Genomic DNA, 23,070 nt, shown 5'->3' with positions numbered 1-23,070 from the left:
GTTGAAGCTCTCTTGCCTGAGGATACCTGAAGTGAAAGGTAAGAAACACTTGACTTTCCAAAGGAACTCAAAGTGCTCAGGTGTTGATGGAGCTCACAGGAGTTCCCAACCTTGAATCATGATCCTATGGGACCTGGTTCAGGCTCACTGCCTGTGGCTACTCCTGTGATTGGAGAATAGGCCCATTGGTTCGTGGTAAAGGATGTGAATGTCTTGAATTCTGTTCGCTCACCAAACCTGATCTATTTTGAGTATACTAAGTGTCATGGCAGGGGGTACACCAGCGTGCTTGGATCGATGATGATTTCCAATAAAACATTCCTTGGAAAGCTGAACAAAATGAGTGAAAACTCAATACCGCCACTATCATCGTGACTGAGGTCCAGCACCTGGGATCACAAATGTCACTGAGGGACTCACATGGCCTCCATTCATCTTGCGAGACTTGAATCCAGTGAGAGAGCCTTCAGAATATTCTTTGCTTGCCTAAATCACCAGAAATCATGGCCTAAATCAAGGCTTCACCTTTTGCTCTAATGATAACATGCTTTCCGGTTGAGGAGATCATTTTCAGTATCTTGGAAGTTAGCGCTACCAAATCCATTAGCAATAATGTATAGTAGGTTGTGCGGAAAATGTAAGTTTAGCGGGGGCAGCATAGTTCAACAATGTACACTGGAATGTCAGGAAATGTGTTTCTGTCCGTGTCTGAAGCCTTCGCATGAATGATGACACTTCTGTTTCATAAAACAGAGATACATAACGGAGAGGGTACAGGCGACATGTGGAATGAGGCAGTAGCAATTCTCAGGAACTATGGGAATGTGGACTCTTCCTGTGTGAAAACAAAGCTCTGTTTTCTTGAAAGACTGATTGTGGCCATGTCAATTAGGTTGGAAAGAGAGCCTTGGAATTTAAAAGGTTGGCATGTAGCCTTCTTGTCTGTGGATTCTAGAAGTGCATGCTTTCAAATGTCCCAGGATTCATACCACCTTCATGGATTTATGGAGAACACCCATTTTAATCCTAGTTTCTATGTTTATTGTTGGGACATTTTTTGTCAGTCTATCCGGGTAGTTTGCCAGCACTTCTTATGGATTGTCTGTACCAAAATGGTCTGGACATACATGTCCTCCTCTTCTAGGATCTAAGAATGTGAGCATGCAAGTTTGAATCTTACACACACTCCTTCTAGGAATTTTATATTTTGGTAAGGCCATAGAAGATAGGCATGGAGTGTCTGCGGGATTATCTCTCCTTATGGTCTTGATGTAGCCTTGCTGAAGGTTAACTTGGAATTTTGGCTATGTGTTTTGGGGCTGATGGTAGTCCTGTTATCTTAGACATTGTTCTTTTCTCCAAGCAAATATCAACAAGAAATTGTGTTTCCATTTGATTATGAAAGTGAGCTGTATGCTTAGGATCATGCTGTTGATAATAACATATATCTCAGTGACTACAGGTTATGCTTGTGTTTGGTGACCTGAGAGGGTTTGAACAGACACTTTCTCTGTGGTGATCAATGTCAGATACCACAGCAATAGCACTCACAGGAATTTAGTACCAGTCAAAACCTGAATAGGAGACATATGAGCATGGACAGAGACAGAGAGAAAGAACAATTGTTGAAGAGGCTAAGCATGTGTGAGACAGAGGAAGACAGTGAGAGACAGAAAGAGAGGGGGGGGAGAGAGGGGGTGTGAAGTGGAAAAGAGGACACTGTGATATTAAAGCAGATATCTTGATTGACAGAAATAAGGAAACCAAATAGAGAGAATGTGAGTGAGAAACTGAGAAGCTAGGAGAGTCAGTGCAAGTCAATTTCAGAGAGAAAGTGAAGAATCAAGATAGAGAAAGAGTACATAAGAAGTCCATTCATCTAATGTGGATGAGAATCTTATATGATATTTGAATCGGTTCTCATCGAAGGCAGAGTAGGACTAATAGGTGTAGTATGTTATGAGTATGGAGGGTGCTCCGATTGTGGCCAAAGCTCTTAAGATTCTGATGGTTTCCATGGGAAGAGTAAGGCCTGATTTTCTCTGTCATATCCGGCTGAACTGAGATATACTTATTTTTGTAGACAACTTCCATTAAGCCATGTTAGTGGTCTCATTCTGTTGTATACCTCGTGCCAATTTCTTTGGATGGTTCTCAAGTGATGTACATACTACTGTAGTTTTCGGGATCAGGTATTGGCTTCGTCCCATCTTAAGATCTTTGTTGCATGGTAACCTCCAGGAATTCGGTGATAGAATTGGGAAAATTATGTCCCCAAACAGTTCCTTGGAGGAAAAATATCTCTGATATAGATTGTGAGGGCAAATTTCTAGAGGACGGAAGGAGTGCTGAGAGAGCCCAATTGTTCGATAAATTAAGAACTAACAACAATGCATCACAGTCTCCATGATTTGCAAGGAATCCAATAAAGTGGGGGAATGTGCTATTTGCTTTACTTTCAGGGACAGAGTCCCTGTCTCATACCGGAAAAGGACGGCTTGCAGAGGAACTGAGTATGGAACATCAGATGAAGTTGGAAGAAGACTAACATCGCCTGCCCTGAAGTCCTCAGTTGAAGCTCTCTTGCCTGAGGATACCTGAAGTGAAAGGTAAGAAACACTTGACTTTCCAAAGGAACTCAAAGTGCTCAGGTGTTGATGGAGCTCACAGGAGTTCCCAACCTTGAATCATGATCCTTTGGGACCTGGTTCAGGCTCACTGCCTGTGGCTACTCCTGTGATTGGAGAATAGGCCCATTGGTTCATGGTAAAGGATGTGAATGTCTTGAATTCTGTTCGCTCACCAAACCTGATCTATTTTGAGTATACTAAGTGTCATGGCAGGGGGTACACCAGCGTGCTTGGATCGATGATGATTTCCAATAAAACATTCCTTGGAAAGCTGAACAAAATGAGTGAAAACTCAATACCGCCACTATCATCGTGACTGAGGTCCAGCACCTGGGATCACAAATGTCACTGAGGGACTCACATGGCCTCCATTCATTTTGCGAGACTTGAATCCAGTGAGAGAGCCTTCAGAATATTCTTTGCTTGCCTAAATCACCAGAAATCATGGCCTAAATCAAGGCTTCACCTTTTGCTCTAATGATAACATGCTTTCCGGTTGAGGAGATCATTTTCAGTATCTTGGAAGTTAGCGCTACCAACTCCATTAGCAATAATGTATAGTAGGTTGTGCGGAAAATGTAAGTTTAGCGGGGGCAGCATAGTTGAACAATGTACACTGGAATGTCAGGAAATGTGTTTCTGTCCGTGTCTGAAGCCTTCGCATGAATGATGACACTTCTGTTTCATAAAACAGAGATACATAACGGAGAGGGTACAGGCGACATGTGGAATGAGGCAGTAGCAATTCTCAGGAACTATGGGAATGTGGACTCTTCCTGTGTGAAAACAAAGCTCTGTTTTCTTGAAAGACTGATTGTGGCCATGTCAATTAGGTTGGAAAGAGAGCCTTGGAATTTAAAAGGTTGGCATGTAGCCTTCTTGTCTGTGGATTCTAGAAGTGCATGCTTTCAAATGTCCCAGGATTCATACCACCTTCATGGATTTATGGAGAACACCCATTTTAATCCTAGTTTCTATGTTTATTGTTGGGACATTTTTTGTCAGTCTATCCGGGTAGTTTGCCAGCACTTCTTATGGATTGTCTGTACCAAAATGGTCTGGACATACATGTCCTCCTCTTCTAGGATCTAAGAATGTGAGCATGCAAGTTTGAATCTTACACACACTCCTTCTAGGAATTTTATATTTTGGTAAGGCCATAGAAGATAGGCATGGAGTGTCTGCGGGATTATCTCTCCTTATGGTCTTGATGTAGTCTTGCTGAAGGTTAACTTGGAATTTTGGCTATGTGTTTTGGGGCTGATGGTAGTCCTGTTATCTTAGACATTGTTCTTTTCTCCAAGCAAATATCAACAAGAAATTGTGTTTCCATTTGATTATGAAAGTGAGCTGTATGCTTAGGATCATGCTGTTGATAATAACATATATCTCAGTGACTACAGGTTATGCTTGTGTTTGGTGACCTGAGAGGGTTTGAACAGACACTTTCTCTGTGGTGATCAATGTCAGATACCACAGCAATAGCACTCACAGGAATTTAGTACCAGTCAAAACCTGAATAGGAGACATATGAGCATGGACAGAGACAGAGAGAAAGAACAATTGTTGAAGAGGCTAAGCATGTGTGAGACAGAGGAAGACAGTGAGAGACAGAAAGAGAGGGGGGGGAGAGAGGGGGTGTGAAGTGGAAAAGAGGACACTGTGATATTAAAGCAGATATCTTGATTGACAGAAATAAGGAAACCAAATAGAGAGAATGTGAGTGAGAAACTGAGAAGCTAGGAGAGTCAGTGCAAGTCAATTTCAGAGAGAAAGTGAAGAATAAAGATAGAGAAAGAGTACATAAGAAGTCCATTCATCTAATGTGGATGAGAATCTTATATGATATTTGAATCGGTTCTCATCGAAGGCAGAGTAGGACTAATAGGTGTAGTATGTTATGAGTATGGAGTGTGCTCCGATTGTGGCCAAAGCTCTTAAGATTCTGATGGTTTCCATGGGAAGAGTAAGGCCTGATTTTCTCTGTCATATCCGGCTGAACTGAGATATACTTATTTTTGTAGACAACTTCCATTAAGCCATGTTAGTGGTCTCATTCTGTTGTATACCTCGTGCCAATTTCTTTGGATGGTTCTCAAGTGATGTACATACTACTGTAGTTTTCGGGATCAGGTATTGGCTTCGTCCCATCTTAAGATCTTTGTTGCATGGTAACCTCCAGGAATTCGGTGATAGAATTGGGAAAATTATGTCCCCAAACAGTTCCTTGGAGGAAAAATATCTCTGATATAGATTGTGAGGGCAAATTTCTAGAGGACGGAAGGAGTGCTGAGAGAGCCCAATTGTTCGATAAATTAATAACTAACAACAATGCATCACAGTCTCCATGATTTGCAAGGAATCCAATAAAGTGGGGGAATGTGCTATTTGCTTTACTTTCAGGGACAGAGTCCCTGTCTCATACCGGAAAAGGACGGCTTGCAGAGGAACTGAGTATGGAACATCAGATGAAGTTGGAAGAAGACTAACATCGCCTGCCCTGAAGTCCTCAGTTGAAGCTCTCTTGCCTGAGGATACCTGAAGTGAAAGGTAAGAAACACTTGACTTTCCAAAGGAACTCAAAGTGCTCAGGTGTTGATGGAGCTCACAGGAGTTCCCAACCTTGAATCATGATCCTATGGGACCTGGTTCAGGCTCACTGCCTGTGGCTACTCCTGTGATTGGAGAATAGGCCCATTGGTTCGTGGTAAAGGATGTGAATGTCTTGAATTCTGTTCGCTCACCAAACCTGATCTATTTTGAGTATACTAAGTGTCATGGCAGGGGGTACACCAGCGTGCTTGGATCGATGATGATTTCCAATAAAACATTCCTTGGAAAGCTGAACAAAATGAGTGAAAACTCAATACCGCCACTATCATCGTGACTGAGGTCCAGCACCTGGGATCACAAATGTCACTGAGGGACTCACATGGCCTCCATTCATCTTGCGAGACTTGAATCCAGTGAGAGAGCCTTCAGAATATTCTTTGCTTGCCTAAATCACCAGAAATCATGGCCTAAATCAAGGCTTCACCTTTTGCTCTAATGATAACATGCTTTCCGGTTGAGGAGATCATTTTCAGTATCTTGGAAGTTAGCGCTACCAAATCCATTAGCAATAATGTATAGTAGGTTATGCGGAAAATGTAAGTTTAGCGGGGGCAGCATAGTTCAACAATGTACACTGGAATGTCAGGAAATGTGTTTTTGTCCGTGTCTGAAGCCTTCGCATGAATGATGACACTTCTGTTTCATAAAACAGAGATACATAACGGGAAGGTTACAGGCGACATGTGGAATTAGGCAGTAGCAATTATCAGGAACTATGGGAATGTGGACTCTTCCTGTGTGAAAACAAAGCTCTGTTTTCTTGAAAGACTGATTGTGGCCATGTCAATTAGGTTGGAAAGAGAGCCTTGGAATTTAAAAGGTTGGCATGCAGCCTTCTTGTCTGTGGATTCTAGAAGTGCATGCTTTCAAATGTCCCAGGATTCATACCACCTTCATGGATTTATGGAGAACACCCATTTTAATCCTAGTTTCTATGTTTATTGTTGGGACATTTTTTGTCAGTCTATCCGGGGAGTTTGCCAGCAGTTCTTATAGATTGTCTGTACCAAAATGGTCTGGACATACATGTCCTCCTCTTCTAGGATCTAAGAATGTGAGCATGCAAGTTTGAATCTTACACACACTCCTTCTAGGAATTTTATATTTTGGTAAGGCCATAGAAGATAGGCATGGAGTGTCTGCGGGATTATCTCTCCTTATGGTCTTGATGTAGCCTTGCTGAATGTTAACTTGGAATTTTGGCTATGTGTTTTGGGGCTGATGGTAGTCCTGTTATCTTAGACATTGTTCTTTTCTCCAAGCAAATATCAACAAGAAATTGTGTTTCCATTTGATTATGAAAGTGAGCTGTATGCTTAGGATCATGCTGTTGATAATAACATATATCTCAGTGACTACAGGTTATGCTTGTGTTTGGTGACCTGAGAGGGTTTGAACAGACACTTTCTCTGTGGTGATCAATGTCAGATACCACAGCAATAGCACTCACAGGAATTTAGTACCAGTCAAAACCTGAATAGGAGACATATGAGCATGGACAGAGACAGAGAGAAAGAACAATTGTTGAAGAGGCTAAGCATGTGTGAGACAGAGGAAGACAGTGAGAGACAGAAAGAGAGGGGGGGGAGAGAGGGGGTGTGAAGTGGAAAAGAGGACACTGTGATATTAAAGCAGATATCTTGATTGACAGAAATAAGGAAACCAAATAGAGAGAATGTGAGTGAGAAACTGAGAAGCTAGGAGAGTCAGTGCAAGTCAATTTCAGAGAGAAAGTGAAGAATCAAGATAGAGAAAGAGTACATAAGAAGTCCATTCATCTAATGTGGATGAGAATCTTATATGATATTTGAATCGGTTCTCATCGAAGGCAGAGTAGGACTAATAGGTGTAGTATGTTATGAGTATGGAGGGTGCTCCGATTGTGGCCAAAGCTCTTAAGATTCTGATGGTTTCCATGGGAAGAGTAAGGCCTGATTTTCTCTGTCATATCCGGCTGAACTGAGATATACTTATTTTTGTAGACAACTTCCATTAAGCCATGTTAGTGGTCTCATTCTGTTGTATACCTCGTGCCAATTTCTTTGGATGGTTCTCAAGTGATGTACATACTACTGTAGTTTTCGGGATCAGGTATTGGCTTCGTCCCATCTTAAGATCTTTGTTGCATGGTAACCTCCAGGAATTCGGTGATAGAATTGGGAAAATTATGTCCCCAAACAGTTCCTTGGAGGAAAAATATCTCTGATATAGATTGTGAGGGCAAATTTCTAGAGGACGGAAGGAGTGCTGAGAGAGCCCAATTGTTCGATAAATTAAGAACTAACAACAATGCATCACAGTCTCCATGATTTGCAAGGAATCCAATAAAGTGGGGGAATGTGCTATTTGCTTTACTTTCAGGGACAGAGTCCCTGTCTCATACCGGAAAAGGACGGCTTGCAGAGGAACTGAGTATGGAACATCAGATGAAGTTGGAAGAAGACTAACATCGCCTGCCCTGAAGTCCTCAGTTGAAGCTCTCTTGCCTGAGGATACCTGAAGTGAAAGGTAAGAAACACTTGACTTTCCAAAGGAACTCAAAGTGCTCAGGTGTTGATGGAGCTCACAGGAGTTCCCAACCTTGAATCATGATCCTTTGGGACCTGGTTCAGGCTCACTGCCTGTGGCTACTCCTGTGATTGGAGAATAGGCCCATTGGTTCGTGGTAAAGGATGTGAATGTCTTGAATTCTGTTCGCTCACCAAACCTGATCTATTTTGAGTATACTAAGTGTCATGGCAGGGGGTACACCAGCGTGCTTGGATCGATGATGATTTCCAATAAAACATTCCTTGGAAAGCTGAACAAAATGAGTGAAAACTCAATACCGCCACTATCATCGTGACTGAGGTCCAGCACCTGGGATCACAAATGTCACTGAGGGACTCACATGGCCTCCATTCATTTTGCGAGACTTGAATCCAGTGAGAGAGCCTTCAGAATATTCTTTGCTTGCCTAAATCACCAGAAATCATGGCCTAAATCAAGGCTTCACCTTTTGCTCTAATGATAACATGCTTTCCGGTTGAGGAGATCATTTTCAGTATCTTGGAAGTTAGCGCTACCAACTCCATTAGCAATAATGTATAGTAGGTTGTGCGGAAAATGTAAGTTTAGCGGGGGCAGCATAGTTGAACAATGTACACTGGAATGTCAGGAAATGTGTTTCTGTCCGTGTCTGAAGCCTTCGCATGAATGATGACACTTCTGTTTCATAAAACAGAGATACATAACGGAGAGGGTACAGGCGACATGTGGAATGAGGCAGTAGCAATTCTCAGGAACTATGGGAATGTGGACTCTTCCTGTGTGAAAACAAAGCTCTGTTTTCTTGAAAGACTGATTGTGGCCATGTCAATTAGGTTGGAAAGAGAGCCTTGGAATTTAAAAGGTTGGCATGTAGCCTTCTTGTCTGTGGATTCTAGAAGTGCATGCTTTCAAATGTCCCAGGATTCATACCACCTTCATGGATTTATGGAGAACACCCATTTTAATCCTAGTTTCTATGTTTATTGTTGGGACATTTTTTGTCAGTCTATCCGGGTAGTTTGCCAGCACTTCTTATGGATTGTCTGTACCAAAATGGTCTGGACATACATGTCCTCCTCTTCTAGGATCTAAGAATGTGAGCATGCAAGTTTGAATCTTACACACACTCCTTCTAGGAATTTTATATTTTGGTAAGGCCATAGAAGATAGGCATGGAGTGTCTGCGGGATTATCTCTCCTTATGGTCTTGATGTAGTCTTGCTGAAGGTTAACTTGGAATTTTGGCTATGTGTTTTGGGGCTGATGGTAGTCCTGTTATCTTAGACATTGTTCTTTTCTCCAAGCAAATATCAACAAGAAATTGTGTTTCCATTTGATTATGAAAGTGAGCTGTATGCTTAGGATCATGCTGTTGATAATAACATATATCTCAGTGACTACAGGTTATGCTTGTGTTTGGTGACCTGAGAGGGTTTGAACAGACACTTTCTCTGTGGTGATCAATGTCAGATACCACAGCAATAGCACTCACAGGAATTTAGTACCAGTCAAAACCTGAATAGGAGACATATGAGCATGGACAGAGACAGAGAGAAAGAACAATTGTTGAAGAGGCTAAGCATGTGTGAGACAGAGGAAGACAGTGAGAGACAGAAAGAGAGGGGGGGGAGAGAGGGGGTGTGAAGTGGAAAAGAGGACACTGTGATATTAAAGCAGATATCTTGATTGACAGAAATAAGGAAACCAAATAGAGAGAATGTGAGTGAGAAACTGAGAAGCTAGGAGAGTCAGTGCAAGTCAATTTCAGAGAGAAAGTGAAGAATAAAGATAGAGAAAGAGTACATAAGAAGTCCATTCATCTAATGTGGATGAGAATCTTATATGATATTTGAATCGGTTCTCATCGAAGGCAGAGTAGGACTAATAGGTGTAGTATGTTATGAGTATGGAGTGTGCTCCGATTGTGGCCAAAGCTCTTAAGATTCTGATGGTTTCCATGGGAAGAGTAAGGCCTGATTTTCTCTGTCATATCCGGCTGAACTGAGATATACTTATTTTTGTAGACAACTTCCATTAAGCCATGTTAGTGGTCTCATTCTGTTGTATACCTCGTGCCAATTTCTTTGGATGGTTCTCAAGTGATGTACATACTACTGTAGTTTTCGGGATCAGGTATTGGCTTCGTCCCATCTTAAGATCTTTGTTGCATGGTAACCTCCAGGAATTCGGTGATAGAATTGGGAAAATTATGTCCCCAAACAGTTCCTTGGAGGAAAAATATCTCTGATATAGATTGTGAGGGCAAATTTCTAGAGGACGGAAGGAGTGCTGAGAGAGCCCAATTGTTCGATAAATTAATAACTAACAACAATGCATCACAGTCTCCATGATTTGCAAGGAATCCAATAAAGTGGGGGAATGTGCTATTTGCTTTACTTTCAGGGACAGAGTCCCTGTCTCATACCGGAAAAGGACGGCTTGCAGAGGAACTGAGTATGGAACATCAGATGAAGTTGGAAGAAGACTAACATCGCCTGCCCTGAAGTCCTCAGTTGAAGCTCTCTTGCCTGAGGATACCTGAAGTGAAAGGTAAGAAACACTTGACTTTCCAAAGGAACTCAAAGTGCTCAGGTGTTGATGGAGCTCACAGGAGTTCCCAACCTTGAATCATGATCCTATGGGACCTGGTTCAGGCTCACTGCCTGTGGCTACTCCTGTGATTGGAGAATAGGCCCATTGGTTCGTGGTAAAGGATGTGAATGTCTTGAATTCTGTTCGCTCACCAAACCTGATCTATTTTGAGTATACTAAGTGTCATGGCAGGGGGTACACCAGCGTGCTTGGATCGATGATGATTTCCAATAAAACATTCCTTGGAAAGCTGAACAAAATGAGTGAAAACTCAATACCGCCACTATCATCGTGACTGAGGTCCAGCACCTGGGATCACAAATGTCACTGAGGGACTCACATGGCCTCCATTCATCTTGCGAGACTTGAATCCAGTGAGAGAGCCTTCAGAATATTCTTTGCTTGCCTAAATCACCAGAAATCATGGCCTAAATCAAGGCTTCACCTTTTGCTCTAATGATAACATGCTTTCCGGTTGAGGAGATCATTTTCAGTATCTTGGAAGTTAGCGCTACCAAATCCATTAGCAATAATGTATAGTAGGTTATGCGGAAAATGTAAGTTTAGCGGGGGCAGCATAGTTCAACAATGTACACTGGAATGTCAGGAAATGTGTTTTTGTCCGTGTCTGAAGCCTTCGCATGAATGATGACACTTCTGTTTCATAAAACAGAGATACATAACGGGAAGGTTACAGGCGACATGTGGAATTAGGCAGTAGCAATTATCAGGAACTATGGGAATGTGGACTCTTCCTGTGTGAAAACAAAGCTCTGTTTTCTTGAAAGACTGATTGTGGCCATGTCAATTAGGTTGGAAAGAGAGCCTTGGAATTTAAAAGGTTGGCATGCAGCCTTCTTGTCTGTGGATTCTAGAAGTGCATGCTTTCAAATGTCCCAGGATTCATACCACCTTCATGGATTTATGGAGAACACCCATTTTAATCCTAGTTTCTATGTTTATTGTTGGGACATTTTTTGTCAGTCTATCCGGGGAGTTTGCCAGCAGTTCTTATAGATTGTCTGTACCAAAATGGTCTGGACATACATGTCCTCCTCTTCTAGGATCTAAGAATGTGAGCATGCAAGTTTGAATCTTACACACACTCCTTCTAGGAATTTTATATTTTGGTAAGGCCATAGAAGATAGGCATGGAGTGTCTGCGGGATTATCTCTCCTTATGGTCTTGATGTAGCCTTGCTGAATGTTAACTTGGAATTTTGGCTATGTGTTTTGGGGCTGATGGTAGTCCTGTTATCTTAGACATTGTTCTTTTCTCCAAGCAAATATCAACAAGAAATTGTGTTTCCATTTGATTATGAAAGTGAGCTGTATGCTTAGGATCATGCTGTTGATAATAACATATATCTCAGTGACTACAGGTTATGCTTGTGTTTGGTGACCTGAGAGGGTTTGAACAGACACTTTCTCTGTGGTGATCAATGTCAGATACCACAGCAATAGCACTCACAGGAATTTAGTACCAGTCAAAACCTGAATAGGAGACATATGAGCATGGACAGAGACAGAGAGAAAGAACAATTGTTGAAGAGGCTAAGCATGTGTGAGACAGAGGAAGACAGTGAGAGACAGAAAGAGAGGGGGGGGAGAGAGGGGGTGTGAAGTGGAAAAGAGGACACTGTGATATTAAAGCAGATATCTTGATTGACAGAAATAAGGAAACCAAATAGAGAGAATGTGAGTGAGAAACTGAGAAGCTAGGAGAGTCAGTGCAAGTCAATTTCAGAGAGAAAGTGAAGAATAAAGATAGAGAAAGAGTACATAAGAAGTCCATTCATCTAATGTGGATGAGAATCTTATATGATATTTGAATCGGTTCTCATCGAAGGCAGAGTAGGACTAATAGGTGTAGTATGTTATGAGTATGGAGTGTGCTCCGATTGTGGCCAAAGCTCTTAAGATTCTGATGGTTTCCATGGGAAGAGTAAGGCCTGATTTTCTCTGTCATATCCGGCTGAACTGAGATATACTTATTTTTGTAGACAACTTCCATTAAGCCATGTTAGTGGTCTCATTCTGTTGTATACCTCGTGCCAATTTCTTTGGATGGTTCTCAAGTGATGTACATACTACTGTAGTTTTCGGGATCAGGTATTGGCTTCGTCCCATCTTAAGATCTTTGTTGCATGGTAACCTCCAGGAATTCGGTGATAGAATTGGGAAAATTATGTCCCCAAACAGTTCCTTGGAGGAAAAATATCTCTGATATAGATTGTGAGGGCAAATTTCTAGAGGACGGAAGGAGTGCTGAGAGAGCCCAATTGTTCGATAAATTAAGAACTAACAACAATGCATCACAGTCTCCATGATTTGCAAGGAATCCAATAAAGTGGGGGAATGTGCTATTTGCTTTACTTTCAGGGACAGAGTCCCTGTCTCATACCGGAAAAGGACGGCTTGCAGAGGAACTGAGTATGGAACATCAGATGAAGTTGGAAGAAGACTAACATCGCCTGCCCTGAAGTCCTCAGTTGAAGCTCTCTTGCCTGAGGATACCTGAAGTGAAAGGTAAGAAACACTTGACTTTCCAAAGGAACTCAAAGTGCTCAGGTGTTGATGGAGCTCACAGGAGTTCCCAACCTTGAATCATGATCCTTTGGGACCTGGTTCAGGCTCACTGCCTGTGGCTACTCCTGTGATTGGAGAATAGGCCCATTGGTTCGTGGTAAAGGATGTGAATGTCTTGAATTCTGTTCGCTCACCAAACCTGATCTATTTTGAGTATACTAAGTGTCATGGCAGGGGGTACACCAGCGTGCTTGGATCGATGATGATTTCCAATAAAACATTCCTTGGAAAGCTGAACAAAATGAGTGAAAACTCAATACCGCCACTATCATCGTGACTGAGGTCCAGCACCTGGGATCACAAATGTCACTGAGGGACTCACATGGCCTCCATTCATTTTGCGAGACTTGAATCCAGTGAGAGAGCCTTCAGAATATTCTTTGCTTGCCTAAATCACCAGAAATCATGGCCTAAATCAAGGCTTCACCTTTTGCTCTAATGATAACATGCTTTCCGGTTGAGGAGATCATTTTCAGTATCTTGGAAGTTAGCGCTACCAACTCCATTAGCAATAATGTATAGTAGGTTGTGCGGAAAATGTAAGTTTAGCGGGGGCAGCATAGTTGAACAATGTACACTGGAATGTCAGGAAATGTGTTTCTGTCCGTGTCTGAAGCCTTCGCATGAATGATGACACTTCTGTTTCATAAAACAGAGATACATAACGGAGAGGGTACAGGCGACATGTGGAATGAGGCAGTAGCAATTCTCAGGAACTATGGGAATGTGGACTCTTCCTGTGTGAAAACAAAGCTCTGTTTTCTTGAAAGACTGATTGTGGCCATGTCAATTAGGTTGGAAAGAGAGCCTTGGAATTTAAAAGGTTGGCATGTAGCCTTCTTGTCTGTGGATTCTAGAAGTGCATGCTTTCAAATGTCCCAGGATTCATACCACCTTCATGGATTTATGGAGAACACCCATTTTAATCCTAGTTTCTATGTTTATTGTTGGGACATTTTTTGTCAGTCTATCCGGGTAGTTTGCCAGCACTTCTTATGGATTGTCTGTACCAAAATGGTCTGGACATACATGTCCTCCTCTTCTAGGATCTAAGAATGTGAGCATGCAAGTTTGAATCTTACACACACTCCTTCTAGGAATTTTATATTTTGGTAAGGCCATAGAAGATAGGCATGGAGTGTCTGCGGGATTATCTCTCCTTATGGTCTTGATGTAGCCTTGCTGAAGGTTAACTTGGAATTTTGGCTATGTGTTTTGGGGCTGATGGTAGTCCTGTTATCTTAGACATTGTTCTTTTCTCCAAGCAAATATCAACAAGAAATTGTGTTTCCATTTGATTATGAAAGTGAGCTGTATGCTTAGGATCATGCTGTTGATAATAACATATATCTCAGTGACTACAGGTTATGCTTGTGTTTGGTGACCTGAGAGGGTTTGAACAGACACTTTCTCTGTGGTGATCAATGTCAGATACCACAGCAATAGCACTCACAGGAATTTAGTACCAGTCAAAACCTGAATAGGAGACATATGAGCATGGACAGAGACAGAGAGAAAGAACAATTGTTGAAGAGGCTAAGCATGTGTGAGACAGAGGAAGACAGTGAGAGACAGAAAGAGAGGGGGGGGAGAGAGGGGGTGTGAAGTGGAAAAGAGGACACTGTGATATTAAAGCAGATATCTTGATTGACAGAAATAAGGAAACCAAATAGAGAGAATGTGAGTGAGAAACTGAGAAGCTAGGAGAGTCAGTGCAAGTCAATTTCAGAGAGAAAGTGAAGAATCAAGATAGAGAAAGAGTACATAAGAAGTCCATTCATCTAATGTGGATGAGAATCTTATATGATATTTGAATCGGTTCTCATCGAAGGCAGAGTAGGACTAATAGGTGTAGTATGTTATGAGTATGGAGTGTGCTCCGATTGTGGCCAAAGCTCTTAAGATTCTGATGGTTTCCATGGGAAGAGTAAGGCCTGATTTTCTCTGTCATATCCGGCTGAACTGAGATATACTTATTTTTGTAGACAACTTCCATTAAGCCATGTTAGTGGTCTCATTCTGTTGTATACCTCGTGCCAATTTCTTTGGATGGTTCTCAAGTGATGTACATACTACTGTAGTTTTCGGGATCAGGTATTGGCTTCGTCCCATCTTAAGATCTTTGTTGCATGGTAACCTCCAGGAATTCGGTGATAGAATTGGGAAAATTATGTCCCCAAACAGTTCCTTGGAGGAAAAATATCTCTGATATAGATTGTGAGGGCAAATTTCTAGAGGACGGAAGGAGTGCTGAGAGAGCCCAATTGTTCGATAAATTAAGAACTAACAACAATGCATCACAGTCTCCATGATTTGCAAGGAATCCAATAAAGTGGGGGAATGTGCTATTTGCTTTACTTTCAGGGACAGAGTCCCTGTCTCATACCGGAAAAGGACGGCTTGCAGAGGAACTGAGTATGGAACATCAGATGAAGTTGGAAGAAGACTAACATCGCCTGCCCTGAAGTCCTCAGTTGAAGCTCTCTTGCCTGAGGATACCTGAAGTGAAAGGTAAGAAACACTTGACTTTCCAAAGGAACTCAAAGTGCTCAGGTGTTGATGGAGCTCACAGGAGTTCCCAACCTTGAATCATGATCCTTTGGGACCTGGTTCAGGCTCACTGCCTGTGGCTACTCCTGTGATTGGAGAATAGGCCCATTGGTTCGTGGTAAAGGATGTGAATGTCTTGAATTCTGTTCGCTCACCAAACCTGATCTATTTTGAGTATACTAAGTGTCATGGCAGGGGGTACACCAGCGTGCTTGGATCGATGATGATTTCCAATAAAACATTCCTTGGAAAGCTGAACAAAATGAGTGAAAACTCAATACCGCCACTATCATCGTGACTGAGGTCCAGCACCTGGGATCACAAATGTCACTGAGGGACTCACATGGCCTCCATTCATTTTGCGAGACTTGAATCCAGTGAGAGAGCCTTCAGAATATTCTTTGCTTGCCTAAATCACCAGAAATCATGGCCTAAATCAAGGCTTCACCTTTTGCTCTAATGATAACATGCTTTCCGGTTGAGGAGATCATTTTCAGTATCTTGGAAGTTAGCGCTACCAACTCCATTAGCAATAATGTATAGTAGGTTGTGCGGAAAATGTAAGTTTAGCGGGGGCAGCATAGTTGAACAATGTACACTGGAATGTCAGGAAATGTGTTTCTGTCCGTGTCTGAAGCCTTCGCATGAATGATGACACTTCTGTTTCATAAAACAGAGATACATAACGGAGAGGGTACAGGCGACATGTGGAATGAGGCAGTAGCAATTCTCAGGAACTATGGGAATGTGGACTCTTCCTGTGTGAAAACAAAGCTCTGTTTTCTTGAAAGACTGATTGTGGCCATGTCAATTAGGTTGGAAAGAGAGCCTTGGAATTTAAAAGGTTGGCATGTAGCCTTCTTGTCTGTGGATTCTAGAAGTGCATGCTTTCAAATGTCCCAGGATTCATACCACCTTCATGGATTTATGGAGAACACACATTTTAATCCTAGTTTCTATGTTTATTGTTGGGACATTTTTTGTCAGTCTATCCGGGTAGTTTGCCAGCACTTCTTATGGATTGTCTGTACCAAAATGGTCTGGACATACATGTCCTCCTCTTCTAGGATCTAAGAATGTGAGCATGCAAGTTTGAATCTTACACACACTCCTTCTAGGAATTTTATATTTTGGTAAGGCCATAGAAGATAGGCATGGAGTGTCTGCGGGATTATCTCTCCTTATGGTCTTGATGTAGCCTTGCTGAAGGTTAACTTGGAATTTTGGCTATGTGTTTTGGGGCTGATGGTAGTCCTGTTATCTTAGACATTGTTCTTTTCTCCAAGCAAATATCAACAAGAAATTGTGTTTCCATTTGATTATGAAAGTGAGCTGTATGCTTAGGATCATGCTGTTGATAATAACATATATCTCAGTGACTACAGGTTATGCTTGTGTTTGGTGACCTGAGAGGGTTTGAACAGACACTTTCTCTGTGGTGATCAATGTCAGATACCACAGCAATAGCACTCACAGGAATTTAGTACCAGTCAAAACCTGAATAGGAGACATATGAGCATGGACAGAGACAGAGAGAAAGAACAATTGTTGAAGAGGCTAAGCATGTGTGAGACAGAGGAAGACAGTGAGAGACAGAAAGAGAGGGGGGGGAGAGAGGGGGTGTGAAGTGGAAAAGAGGACACTGTGATATTAAAGCAGATATCTTGATTGACAGAAATAAGGAAACCAAATAGAGAGAATGTGAGTGAGAAACTGAGAAGCTAGGAGAGTCAGTGCAAGTCAATTTCAGAGAGAAAGTGAAGAATCAAGATAGAGAAAGAGTACATAAGAAGTCCATTCATCTAATGTGGATGAGAATCTTATATGATATTTGAATCGGTTCTCATCGAAGGCAGAGTAGGACTAATAGGTGTAGTATGTTATGAGTATGGAGTGTGCTCCGATTGTGGCCAAAGCTCTTAAGATTCTGATGGTTTCCATGGGAAGAGTAAGGCCTGATTTTCTCTGTCATATCCGGCTGAACTGAGATATACTTATTTTTGTAGACAACTTCCATTAAGCCATGTTAGTGGTCTCATTCTGTTGTATACCTCGTGCCAATTTCTTTGGATGGTTCTCAAGTGATGTACATACTACTGTAGTTTTCGGGATCAGGTATTGGCTTCGTCCCATCTTAAGATCTTTGTTGCATGGTAACCTCCAGGAATTCGGTGATAGAATTGGGAAAATTATGTCCCCAAACAGTTCCTTGGAGGAAAAATATCTCTGATATAGATTGTGAGGGCAAATTTCTAGAGGACGGAAGGAGTGCTGAGAGAGCCCAATTGTTCGATAAATTAATAACTAACAACAATGCATCACAGTCTCCATGATTTGCAAGGAATCCAATAAAGTGGGGGAATGTGCTATTTGCTTTACTTTCAGGGACAGAGTCCCTGTCTCATACCGGAAAAGGACGGCTTGCAGAGGAACTGAGTATGGAACATCAGATGAAGTTGGAAGAAGACTAACATCGCCTGCCCTGAAGTCCTCAGTTGAAGCTCTCTTGCCTGAGGATACCTGAAGTGAAAGGTAAGAAACACTTGACTTTCCAAAGGAACTCAAAGTGCTCAGGTGTTGATGGAGCTCACAGGAGTTCCCAACCTTGAATCATGATCCTATGGGACCTGGTTCAGGCTCACTGCCTGTGGCTACTCCTGTGATTGGAGAATAGGCCCATTGGTTCGTGGTAAAGGATGTGAATGTCTTGAATTCTGTTCGCTCACCAAACCTGATCTATTTTGAGTATACTAAGTGTCATGGCAGGGGGTACACCAGCGTGCTTGGATCGATGATGATTTCCAATAAAACATTCCTTGGAAAGCTGAACAAAATGAGTGAAAACTCAATACCGCCACTATCATCGTGACTGAGGTCCAGCACCTGGGATCACAAATGTCACTGAGGGACTCACATGGCCTCCATTCATCTTGCGAGACTTGAATCCAGTGAGAGAGCCTTCAGAATATTCTTTGCTTGCCTAAATCACCAGAAATCATGGCCTAAATCAAGGCTTCACCTTTTGCTCTAATGATAACATGCTTTCCGGTTGAGGAGATCATTTTCAGTATCTTGGAAGTTAGCGCTACCAAATCCATTAGCAATAATGTATAGTAGGTTATGCGGAAAATGTAAGTTTAGCGGGGGCAGCATAGTTCAACAATGTACACTGGAATGTCAGGAAATGTGTTTTTGTCCGTGTCTGAAGCCTTCGCATGAATGATGACACTTCTGTTTCATAAAACAGAGATACATAACGGGAAGGTTACAGGCGACATGTGGAATTAGGCAGTAGCAATTATCAGGAACTATGGGAATGTGGACTCTTCCTGTGTGAAAACAAAGCTCTGTTTTCTTGAAAGACTGATTGTGGCCATGTCAATTAGGTTGGAAAGAGAGCCTTGGAATTTAAAAGGTTGGCATGCAGCCTTCTTGTCTGTGGATTCTAGAAGTGCATGCTTTCAAATGTCCCAGGATTCATACCACCTTCATGGATTTATGGAGAACACCCATTTTAATCCTAGTTTCTATGTTTATTGTTGGGACATTTTTTGTCAGTCTATCCGGGGAGTTTGCCAGCAGTTCTTATAGATTGTCTGTACCAAAATGGTCTGGACATACATGTCCTCCTCTTCTAGGATCTAAGAATGTGAGCATGCAAGTTTGAATCTTACACACACTCCTTCTAGGAATTTTATATTTTGGTAAGGCCATAGAAGATAGGCATGGAGTGTCTGCGGGATTATCTCTCCTTATAGTCTTGATGTAGCCTTGCTGAAGGTTAACTTGGAATTTTGGCTATGTGTTTTGGGGCTGATGGTAGTCCTGTTATCTTAGACATTGTTCTTTTCTCCAAGCAAATATCAACAAGAAAGTGTGTTTCCATTTGATTATGAAAGTGAGCTGTATGCTTAGGATCATGCTGTTGATAATAACATATATCTCAGTGACTACAGGTTATGCTTGTGTTTGGTGACCTGAGAGGGTTTGAACAGACACTTTCTCTGTGGTGATCAATGTCAGATACCACAGCAATAGCACTCACAGGAATTTAGTACCGGTCAAAACCTGAATAGGAGATATATGAGCCTGGACAGAGACAGAGAGAAAGAACAATTGTTGAAGAGGCTAAGCATGTGTGAGACAGAGGAAGACAGTGAGAGACAGAAAGAGAAGGGGGGGAGAAGGGGGTGTGAAGTGGAAAAGAGGACACTGTGATATTAAAGCAGATATCTTGATTGACAGAAATAAGGAAACCAAATAGAGAGAATGTGAGTGAGAAACTGAGAAGCTAGGAGAGTCACTGCAAGTCAATTTCAGAGAGAAAGTGAAGAAGCGAGATAGAGAAAGAGTACATAAGAAGTCCATTCATCTAATGTGGATGAGAATCTTATATGATATTTGAATTGGTTCTCATCGAAGGCAGAGTAGGACTAATATGTGTAGTATGTTATGATTATGGAGGGAGCTCCGATTGTGGCCAAAGCTATTAAGATTCTGATGGTTTCCATGGGAAGAGTAAGGCCTGATTTTCTCTGTCATATCCGGCTGAACTGAGATATACTTATTTTTGAAGACAACTTCCATTAAGCCATGTTAGTGGTCTCATTCTGTTGTGTACCTCGTGCCAATTTCTTTGGATGGTTCTCAAGTGATGTACATACTACTGTAGTTTTCGGGATCAGATATTGGCTTCGTCCCATCTTAAGAACTTTGTTGCATGGTAACCTCCAGGAATTCGGTGATAGAATTGGGAAAATTTTGTCCCCAAACAGTTCCTTGGAGGAAAAATATCTCTGATATAGATTGTGAGGGCAAATTTCTAGAGGACGGAAGGAGTGCTGAGAGAGCCCATGTGTTCGATAAATTAAGAACTAACAACAATGCATCACAGTCTCCATGATTTGCAAGGAATCCAATAAAGTGGGGGAATGTGCTATTTGCTTTATTTTCAGGGACAGAGTCCCTGTCTCATACCGGAAAAGGACGGCTTGCAGAGGAACTGAGTATGGAACATCAGATGAAGTTGGAAGAAGCCTAACATCGCCTGGTCTGAAGTCCTCAGTTGAAGCTCTCTTGCCTGAGGATACCTGAAGTGAAAGGTAAGAAACACTTGACTTTCCAAAGGAACTCAAAGTGCTCAAGTGTTGATGGAGCTCGCAGGAGTTCCCAACCATGAATCATGATCCTTTGCGATCTGGTTCAGCCTCACTGCCTGTGGCTACTCCTGTGATTGGAGAATAGGCCCATTGGTTCGTGGTAAAGGATGTGAATGTCTTGAATCCTGTTCGCTCACCAATCCTGATCTATTTTGAGTATACTAAGTGTCATGGCAGGGGGTACACCAGCGTGCTTGGATCGATGATGATTTCCAATAAAACATTCCTTGGAAAGCTGAACAAAATGAGTGAAAACTCAATACCGCCACTATCATCGTGACTGAGGTCCAGCACATGGGATCACAAATGTCACTGAGGGACTCACATGGCCTCCATTCATCTTGCGAGACTTGGATCCAGTGAGCGAGCCTTCAGAATGTTCTTTGCTTGCCTAAATCACCAGAAATCATGGCCTAAATCAAGGCTTCACCTTTTGCTCTAATGATAACATGCATTCCGGTTGAGGAGATCATTGTCAGTATCTTGGAAGTTAGCCCTACCAACTCCATCAGCAATAATGTATAGTAGGTTGTGAGGAAAATGTAAGTTTAGCGGGGGCAGCATAGTTCAACAATGTACACTGGAATGTCAGGAAATGTGTTTCTGTCCGTGTCTGAAGCCTTCGCATGAATGATGACACTTCTGTTTCATAAAACAGAGATACATAACGGGAAGGTTACAGGTGACATGTGGAATGAGGCAGTAGCAATTCTCAGGAACTATGGGAATGTGGACTCTTCCTGTGTGAAAACAAAGCTCTGTTTTCTTGAAAGACTGATTGTGGCCATGTCAATTAGGTTGGAAAGAGAGCCTTGGAATTTAAAAGGTTGGCATGTAGCCTTCTTGTCTGTGGATTCTAGAAGTGCATGCTTTCAAATGTCCCAGGATTCATACCACCTTCATGGATGTATGGAGAACACCCATTTTAATCCTAGTTTCTATGTTTATTGTTGGGACATTTTTTTGTCAGTCTATCCGGGTAGTTTGTCAGCAGTTCTTATGGATTGACTGTACCAAAATGGTCTGGACATACATGTCCTCCTCTTCTAGGATCTAAGAATGTGAGCATGCAAGTTTGAATCTTACACACACTCCTTCTAGGAATTTTATATTTTGGAAAGGCCATAGAAGATAGGCATGGAGTGTCTCTCCTTATGGTCTTGATGTGGCCTTGCTGAAGGTTAATTTGGCATTTTGGCTATGTGTTTTGGGGCTGATGGTAGTCCTGTTATCTTAGACATTGTTCTTTTCTCCAAGCAAATATCAACAAGAAAGTGTGTTTCCATTTGATTATGAAAGTGAGCTGTATGGTTAGGATCATGCTGTTGATAATAACATATATCTCAGTGACTACAGGTTATGCTTGTGTTTGGTGACCTGAGAGGGTTTGAACAGACACTTTCTCTGTGGTGATCAATGTCAGATACCGCAGCAATAGCACTCACAGGAATTTAGTACCAGTCAAAACCTGAATAGGAGATATATGAGCATGGACAGAGACAGAGAGAAAGAACAATTGTTGAAGAGGCTAAGCATGTGTGAGACAGAGGAAGACAGTGAGAGACAGAAAGAGAGGGGGGGGAGAGAGGGGGTGTGACGTGGAAAAGAGGACACTGTGATATTAAAGCAGTTATCTTGATTGACAGAAATAAGGAAACCAAATAGAGAGAATGTGAGTGAGAAACTGAGAAGCTAGGAGAGTCACTGCAAGTCAATTTCAGAGAGAAAGTGAAGAAGCGAGATAGAGAAAGAGTACATAAGAAGTCCATTCATCTAATGTGGATGAGAATATTATATTATATTTGAATCGGTTCTCATCGAAGGCAGAGTAGGACTAATAGGTGTAGTATGTTATGATTATGGAGGGAGCTCCGATTGTGGCCAAAGCTCTTAAGATTCTGATGGTTTCCATGGGAAGAGTAAGGCCTGATTTTCTCTGTCATATCCGGCTGAACTGAGATATACTTATTTTTGTAGACAACTTCCATTACGCCATGTTAGTGGTCTCATTCTGTTGTGTACCTCGTGCCAATTTCTTTGGATGGTTCTCAAGTGATGTACATACTACTGTAGTTTTCGGGATCAGATATTGGCTTCGTCCCATCTTAAGAACTTTGTTGCATGGTAACCTCCAGGAATTCGGTGATAGAATTGGGAAAATTATGTCCCCAAACAGTTCCTTGGAGGAAAAATATCTCTGATATGGATTGTGAGGGCAAATTTCTAGAGGACGGAAGGAGTGCTGAGAGAGCCCAAGTGTTCGATAAATTAAGAACTAACAACAATGCATCACAGTCTCCATCATTTGCAAGGAATCCAATAAAGTGGGGGAATGTGCTATTTCCTTTATTTTCAGGGACAGAGTCCCTGTCTCATACCGGAAAAGGACGGCTTGCAGAGGAACTGAG

The 23,070-nt window shown here is 41.9% G+C and overlaps 9 non-coding genes across 9 annotated transcripts; all 9 read left to right on the top strand.

Annotated features, from left to right (window-relative positions):
- The first annotated feature begins 291 nt into the window (after window positions 1-291).
- On the top strand, window positions 292-384 carry LOC134485449 (small nucleolar RNA SNORD116). Its single transcript, XR_010063488.1, has one exon. It is a non-coding gene; the product is annotated as a small nucleolar RNA SNORD116 (small nucleolar RNA).
- Window positions 385-2,862: 2,478 nt separating this feature from the next.
- LOC134485448 (small nucleolar RNA SNORD116) lies at window positions 2,863-2,955 on the top strand. The gene has a single exon (XR_010063487.1). It is a non-coding gene; the product is annotated as a small nucleolar RNA SNORD116 (small nucleolar RNA).
- A 2,478-nt stretch (window positions 2,956-5,433) lies between these two features.
- Window positions 5,434-5,526, top strand: LOC134485447 (small nucleolar RNA SNORD116). Its single transcript, XR_010063486.1, has one exon. It is a non-coding gene; the product is annotated as a small nucleolar RNA SNORD116 (small nucleolar RNA).
- Window positions 5,527-8,004: 2,478 nt separating this feature from the next.
- Window positions 8,005-8,097, top strand: LOC134485446 (small nucleolar RNA SNORD116). Its single transcript, XR_010063485.1, has one exon. It is a non-coding gene; the product is annotated as a small nucleolar RNA SNORD116 (small nucleolar RNA).
- Window positions 8,098-10,575: 2,478 nt separating this feature from the next.
- Window positions 10,576-10,668, top strand: LOC134485445 (small nucleolar RNA SNORD116). The gene has a single exon (XR_010063484.1). It is a non-coding gene; the product is annotated as a small nucleolar RNA SNORD116 (small nucleolar RNA).
- A 2,478-nt stretch (window positions 10,669-13,146) lies between these two features.
- LOC134485444 (small nucleolar RNA SNORD116) lies at window positions 13,147-13,239 on the top strand. The gene has a single exon (XR_010063483.1). It is a non-coding gene; the product is annotated as a small nucleolar RNA SNORD116 (small nucleolar RNA).
- Window positions 13,240-15,717: 2,478 nt separating this feature from the next.
- On the top strand, window positions 15,718-15,810 carry LOC134485443 (small nucleolar RNA SNORD116). The gene has a single exon (XR_010063482.1). It is a non-coding gene; the product is annotated as a small nucleolar RNA SNORD116 (small nucleolar RNA).
- Window positions 15,811-18,288: 2,478 nt separating this feature from the next.
- Window positions 18,289-18,381, top strand: LOC134485442 (small nucleolar RNA SNORD116). Its single transcript, XR_010063481.1, has one exon. It is a non-coding gene; the product is annotated as a small nucleolar RNA SNORD116 (small nucleolar RNA).
- A 2,477-nt stretch (window positions 18,382-20,858) lies between these two features.
- LOC134485441 (small nucleolar RNA SNORD116) lies at window positions 20,859-20,951 on the top strand. Its single transcript, XR_010063480.1, has one exon. It is a non-coding gene; the product is annotated as a small nucleolar RNA SNORD116 (small nucleolar RNA).
- Window positions 20,952-23,070: the final 2,119 nt, after the last annotated feature.

The sequence above is a fragment of the Rattus norvegicus genome, chromosome 1 (assembly GCF_036323735.1).
Source record: "Rattus norvegicus strain BN/NHsdMcwi chromosome 1, GRCr8, whole genome shotgun sequence".
Classification (NCBI taxonomy): Eukaryota; Metazoa; Chordata; class Mammalia; order Rodentia; family Muridae; genus Rattus; species Rattus norvegicus.
Note: the sequence above shows the minus strand (reverse complement) of the source record. Positions and strands in the feature narration are given on the sequence as shown.